At 41.0% G+C, this 7118-nt stretch overlaps 1 long non-coding RNA gene across 1 annotated transcript; it reads right to left on the reverse strand.

Annotated features, from left to right (window-relative positions):
- Positions 1–3344: 3344 nt before the first annotated feature.
- On the reverse strand, positions 3345–6683 carry LOC116661274. The gene is made up of 2 exons (XR_004317097.1): positions 6618–6683; positions 3345–5800 (listed from the first exon to the last, which is right to left on the reverse strand). It is a non-coding gene; the product is annotated as an uncharacterized LOC116661274 (long non-coding RNA).
- Between the last annotated feature and the right edge of the window lie 435 nt (positions 6684–7118).

The following is a 7118-nucleotide window of genomic DNA, read 5'->3' on the forward strand; positions in this document are numbered from 1 at the left end:
TAAATAAAGCAAACAAGTTACTCCAGGAAGAAGCTCACATCTATATGATTTATAATCCTGGGAGCTGGCCCACTGAGGCAGAAGGAGCCCAGGGAACCGGCAGAACCCATGGGCCACCCAGGCGCTCAGGGCAGCCTCCAAGGTTTTAGTTGCTGTTTAATCACCTACTGAATTCTCATGAGGAGTCACTCCGTTTGGGGAGCTGATGGCGTCTTAACAACATCCTGCAAGACTTATTGGCTTGAACTTTATCGTTCAGCCTCTACATGGGTTAATAGTAACAGGAAAAAAAAAATAGGGATCCTATTTAGAGGCCCCTGGCAGCAGGCAAATACAGAGAAAAAAAAAATCCCCCTCCAAAATCAATGTTTGCTTTGCTGAGGGCCTCCTTAGGTGTACACTGGAAACAATTCTGTCTGTCTCCCACAGTTAAGTCACCCCGCAGCCTCATATGCCAGCCAGGAGCACTCAGCAGTCCAGAATCAACAGGTTGCTGCTGTTGAGCAGTACCAGAACACAGGGGCAAAAAGGATGGAAAATGTTATATGTGACACGACGGTCCTGATGGATGATGATGATAAAAGATGAGAAGCGCCCTGCAGGGTCCTGCCTCCCGTGACCCCCATCCACTAGCCTCCTCCTGGACAACATCTCCAAGGAGCATTCTGGCCACGAGGGCAACAACCACTGCTCTGTGTCTGGTCTCCACAGGTCACCCTCAGGCACTTCCAAATTAGCGTGCACACACACACAAGTGCACACATACATACGCACACTACATACTATGTATATTATGTAGGAGGACATAATGCTTTGATGGAGCTATTAATACTTAGCATTCTTGCAATCACGTCCACATATCCCTTTTCCCTGGTGTATATTATATGTGTGTGTATTTAGACAATAAAGCACAACATGGGCATAAATTATATTTGATTAAATTACCCCCGTGTGTGTTCTTAGGCAGACTGCCTAAACTCCTACTAATGGACTGGGAATGAATTAATAACACCATTCAATTTTTCAGCCTCAGTTTCTTATTCAGATTATGAAATATCTATTAAATTAAGTATAAAAATTATGTATGTATGTGTGTGTGTATATATATACATCTCTCAAAGCAGGCAAGTGAACTGTCAGTCTAATGCCTTGATATGACTTTTTAATCAACAAATTGCAGTGTATCTTCCTGTGTGTTTCAATGCTCCCAGGCAGGGATGTTCTATCTTTGGTTCACCAGTGTATAATTGATACATTGTTGTCATTTTTACAAAAAAATATATATAACCAAACCGAAAGTTCTACCTCATGGAGAACTGGAGCCAAAAGTATAGACAATGACCAGCAGAAGGAATGCTGATAAACATTTTAAATAACACTCTGGATATTTATTTCGGTTCACCATTCTTTGAGGATGCCAGATACATGGGCATATATTTGAGAATGTCAGGTATATACTAAATATTTACATATACATGCAAGCAAGACATTGAATTTGTGTTATTCTATTTATAGCACTATAGCCACATGACATTTTATAGGTGGAGAGAAACAATATTGGCTGCAAAGATAGAGGAAATCATTTTTTAAAACAAGAATAAATGATAATGGAGAAAGAATGAGAAACAAATAATAAAATTGGAAAATGGAAGCCATTCATGAGGAAGAAGCTTAAGTATCAAAAATATTTTAGATGAGCTGAATATCCTTGAATGGCACAAAATACAACACACAAGAAAAACTTGTTTAAGTTACAAGAATGTGGAAAAATCTCTTTCTGATATTTCATTGTTAGTGTATAGAAATGCAACATATTTTTGCATATTAAATTTGTATCCTGTAACTTTATTGAATTCAGTGATGAGCCCTAATAGTTTCTGGTGGCATCTTTAGGATTTTCTATGTACAATATCAATCGTCTGAAAACAGTGACAGTTTTGCTTCTTTTTTTTCCATTTAAATTCCTTTTATTTATTTTTCTTCGCTGATTGCTGTGGCTAGGACTTCCAACACTGCCGGACGAAAGGGGTGAGAGTGGGCATCCTTGTCTTGTTCCTGATCTTAAAGGGAATGCTTTCAGGTTTTCACCATTGAGTATGATGTTAGCTGTTATCTGTGGATTTATCATTTACAACCTTTATTACATTGAAGTATGTTCCCTTTATACCCACTTTCTGGAGGGATTTTATTATAAATGGGTGTTGAATTTTATCAAAACCTTTTCTGCATCTATTGAGATGATCATATGGTTTTTATTCTTCAGTTTGTTAATGCGATGTATTACGGGGATTGATTTGCAGATATTGAAAAATCCTCCATCCCTGGGATAAATCCCACTTGATCATGCTGTATGATTCTTTTAATGTATTGTTGGATTCAGTGTGCTAGTATTTTGTTGAGCATTTTTGATCAATGTTCATCAGTGATACTGGCCTCTAACTCTTTTGTGTGTGAGATACCTTTGTCTGGTTTTGGTATTAAGGTAATGGTGGCCTTATAGAATGAGTTCAGAAGTGTTCCTTCCTCTGCAGTTTTTTTGTGGGAATGTAAATTGGTGTAGCCACTGTGGAAAACAGTATGGCAGTTTCTCAAAAAACTAAAAATAGAACTACCATATTATCCAGCAATTCCACTCCTGGGTATATATCTGAAAAAAACAAAAACTAACTTGAAAAGATACATGGCACCCCAATGTTCACAGCACTATTATTTACAACTGCCAAAATATGGAAACAACCTAAATATTCATCAAACAATGAATGGATAAAGAAGATGCACTGTATATATATATACAATGCAATATTACTTGGTCATAAAAAAGAACAAAATTTTGCCATTTGCAGCAATATAAATAGACTCAGAGGGCATTATGCTAAGTCAATGAGTCAGACAGAGAAAGACAAATACTGTATAATATCACTTATATGTGGAATCCAAAAAATACAACAAACTAGTGAATATAACAAAACGAAGCAGATTCACATAAACAGAGAACCAACTAGTGGTTGCCAGTGGGAAGAGAGAAGGAGGAGGGGCAATATAGGGTGGGAGAGTGGGAGGTACAAACTGTTGGGTGTAAAATATGCTCAAGGATGTATTGCACAACACGGGGATTATAGCCAATATTTTGTGATAACTGTGAGTAGAAAGTAACCTTTAAAATTGTATAAAATTTTTAATGTTTTAATAAATTAAATTAAATTCAAAAGTATATATTTAAATATCAAAAAAGAATATGGAAAAAATAGAACAAAGCAAAATATGTCTTCTCATAAAGGTATAAATAATGAGAAAGTATTTATAGGTAAAAAGACTGAAAAGCAAAAATTGTGACAATGTCAAAATAGTTCATAAATTTAATGAACCAGATAGAGAAGAATCTGGAATATGGAAAGGCCTAAACAGCAAGACATGGAAATTCTTAAGACTCTGACAAAACGTGATTGTTTTGTTTTCTTTTCCAACTGTATTTACTTTATTTTTTTAAAAAAAGATTAATAAAATGACTGCTGAACTACAGAAACCCAAGGCACAGAAGGTAGGAAATTACTTTACAGAGGTAAGATTATATAAGCTAATTCCAAGTTGGAATGCAAAATCCCCAACAAGAATCCCCACAGCAGTGCACACTCCCCACCTTTCAGACAGTTACCACCACTGAAGCAGGTGTTTGGGGAGCCGGTGGGTGGAACTAACATGGAGCAGAGCCCCAAGATGGTCGTACAGACTCACACAGCACGAGGAAGAAGTAAGCCTTTGTTTATCTAAGCCCCTGAGATTTGGGGGCTATTTGTTGCTGCAGCAGAACTGGGCCTGTCCTCACTGATACAATGAGGGTGAGGAATAAACCCCTTTCCTGGGAAGCATTCTCACTGTAATTATTGGATAGTCCAGATAAAAATCTTAGAGCCACAGCTTCTGAGCGCCATTTACAGCAGAAAGTGAACAACTGGTTTTATTTCTTCTGGAGATTCTAGTGTTTTGAAGAGACAAAACAATTGGGCAAATTAGTGCTGTGTAGACGGCAATGGTGGTTGGCCTCATATTAAAACTTGGCCTCTGCAATTGTAAAGAAAGGCAGGGATGAAGGTCACAAAACAAGGCAAATGAGGGCAGTCCAAATACATGGGGAGCATCTACAGAGGGGGACTCAAAACAAAAACGGGAAATAAACAAGAAGGTGCATCAGTAAAAGTGGAGATGAAGGCAGATCATAATTTTGTAATACAGGGACCATTTTCATTCTCTTTGAAACCTGAAGGGCAACCCCCACCCCGGAAGCCTGCCTACTATTTTTCTGGAAGGCACAGGTTTCCAGTTCCAGCATCCAACCCACAGACGCTGGTGATAACTTGTGGGCAGGATCAGAGACACAATCAAGGGTGAGCCTGGAAAAGGGGTGTCCAAGAGATTCCAGAAGCAGGAGCCCCAGCAGACTTTGTTGTAACCCAAAGTAAAGAAACTCAGTGAGTGGTCAGGGATGACTTTACTGGTTTCTCGTTCAGCTGGTGAACGAAACAGCTCTGGAGCCCCCTCAAATCTTTTGCGGTTAGTTTTGATTGGAAAGTTTGAATAGGGTATTTGCTGTTTGTTTATCCCCTACTCATTTCCACAAATAATTTAAGAGAGTAGAAAAACAATCCCTAGCAAACTACACGGGTACCCAAGTTGGTGAAGAAAGATTTTATGTTTTCCTTCCTTTTGCCTCACTATTAATTGAAATTTGTACAAAAGGCATGTACTCATGTTGCTTTGGAAGTTAGATGTTTAAAAACTTTAAAAGGCTACAAAACAGATTTCGCTCCCTGTAATTGATTCTCTCCTCACTCCTGAGAACAAGATAAGACTCTAATTGGACTTGCTGGTAAAATGGACAATTAGGGACCGAAGAAGAAGAAGAAGGGGAAAATGCAGCCCAGTAACTCGTCACACACACACACACACACACACACTCAGATCTGTACAATATGAGACAGATTACAGTTGGATTCACTTGGGTGGATGCGGGCAGCAGAGGGTCACAGCTGAACTGCCATCGGAGAGTTCTTGTTTAGAAACAGTTCTGATCCCACGCCAGTCTTCTTAGTCACAAGCGTGCAGAGGCAGAGACTGGAGGTGGGTGGGTCTGGGTGTGAGTCCTGCTTCACTGCACTTTAGCCAGGAATCTGGGTAAGTATTCTGAGCATTCGGAACATGCCCCTTCTCCAACAAAATCGAGGTAGTGAACGTACGTCTTGAGGGACTCTTACAAGGAGTGAATGTGCTGGTAAATATAAAATACGGAGAAGGTCACCAGTAAGTGGAAATAATCCTTGTTGAGAGGTTCTTTGAAAAAGAAGGATAGAGATTAAAAAAAAAAAAATCCAGTGAGAATATAAGAAAGAACATGACGGTGAAACACTCTATCCCACACCTGCTGGATTCCCTAAAAAATGCATCGTACAGTTTGAAGCAAGGAATAAATTCTGTGGCAAAAGGAAGAAAAGAAAATGGAATTATCTAACGTGAAAAAGAAGGCTGGTCTTGAACGCTTATCACTCTCAAAATTTATCAGTGGGGCAGGTAAAGGGATGAAACGCCATTCTCAGAATCCACACGAAGAAACAGATGTACGCTCAGGAAGGAGACACGCGTTTCTGAGCATGAGAAGTTCTGAGCCGTGTGAGTGAGTGATGTCTCAGGAGCCTTTGCACTGGATTGACTGCGCTGGCCCTGCTGGCGTGGTATATGCAGAGCTTGGTGCTAAAATCCTTCCGATCCCAAGGCAGTAATGCAGCTGAGTTAGGGGGACTTTGAACAGCTTAGGGAGGTAGTGAAAAGAGAAACACAAGAAAATTAGATCGGGGGCCCACTTACGGCATTCAAAGTGTAAGGCAAGAGGTCACAAAGACAGACGACAGTGGTGATGATTCAGACAAACATCTCCTTACATCAATTTTTTAAAAATTGAAGTACAGTCAGTTACAATGTGTCAGTTTCTGGTGTACAGCACAGTGTCCCAGTCATGCATATACGTACATATGTTCATTTTCATATTCTTTTTCATTAAAGGTTATTATAAGATATTGAGTATCTGGACATTTTAGTGGCCACAAAAGCATATTGGTAAGTAGAGGCTGAGGTGGAAAAAAGCTTTAAAACTCAGGTTGAAGGCACAGTGTTGAGACAGTGACCGCCCCCACCAAAGTGGGTTCCTAGCAAGGTGACCAGGTCTCCAGGAGAAGTGAATGTTAAGGTCAGTTGCCAGCAGAAATTCCACCCTGAAAAGGTCTGTGGTAACCCCCCTCCTCCACGAGATAGAAAATTACATTTTCTTCTTTTGGGTTGTTTTGAATTGACCTCCATCAGTGCACTTGAGAGAGTTGTCAGGGTCATAACTCAACTTGAGAACCGTGTGAAGCAAGGTGAAAGTTTTCTCAACGCTGGAAAATCTAAGAATCTGTCTCAAACACAGAACTTACGAGTGCCTGCCTCTATGAAGAAATTGACGTTTTTACCCAAAATAACTGTTCAAACTGTACATTCGCTACGTTGTATAAACATCAGAAGGGCACCACTGACACCCAAGTGAAAAATCCCCACCTTGGCCAAAATGGTTTCACATAAAAACAACTCACCTCCCAAGGAAAACTTTCTGCACTCCTTGAGCCCAGGGGAATTTGGGGCAGGCGCGCTTGCGCCTGCTCCGCAGGGAAGCAAAGATGTTAACCCCAAGTGGGAAAGACGCGTTTAGGGGGCCACGCTGCTGGCTCCAGCGTCTCTCCTTTTCTCTCGGGAGCCAAGTGGGTACCTCCCGAGTCCCGAGAGCAGCCCCACACCGCGATCTGTCTGCCGGCCACCTTTTAACTCGCTCTGTGTAAACATTTCCCCTCCGCCCGCAGACAGCCGCCCACCTCCGCCCGCCTCCCTGCTCGCTGGCCTCCCCTCCCCAGGTTTCAACTGGAGGAGCGCTTCGCAAAACAACTCTGCTTTGGGGCTCAGTGTTCTCCCAGACTGCCAGTTCTTTCAGGAGGTCGTTTACACGCTTGGCTCTCACTTCAATGAGCTGCTCTGGAACAGCCAGTGAAAAGCGTTTTTGCTCCTGAAAAATATTGAAGTGCTTTGTTGCAAATGGTGGG

Source organism: Camelus ferus, chromosome 34, assembly GCF_009834535.1.
Source record: "Camelus ferus isolate YT-003-E chromosome 34, BCGSAC_Cfer_1.0, whole genome shotgun sequence".
Classification (NCBI taxonomy): Eukaryota; Metazoa; Chordata; class Mammalia; order Artiodactyla; family Camelidae; genus Camelus; species Camelus ferus.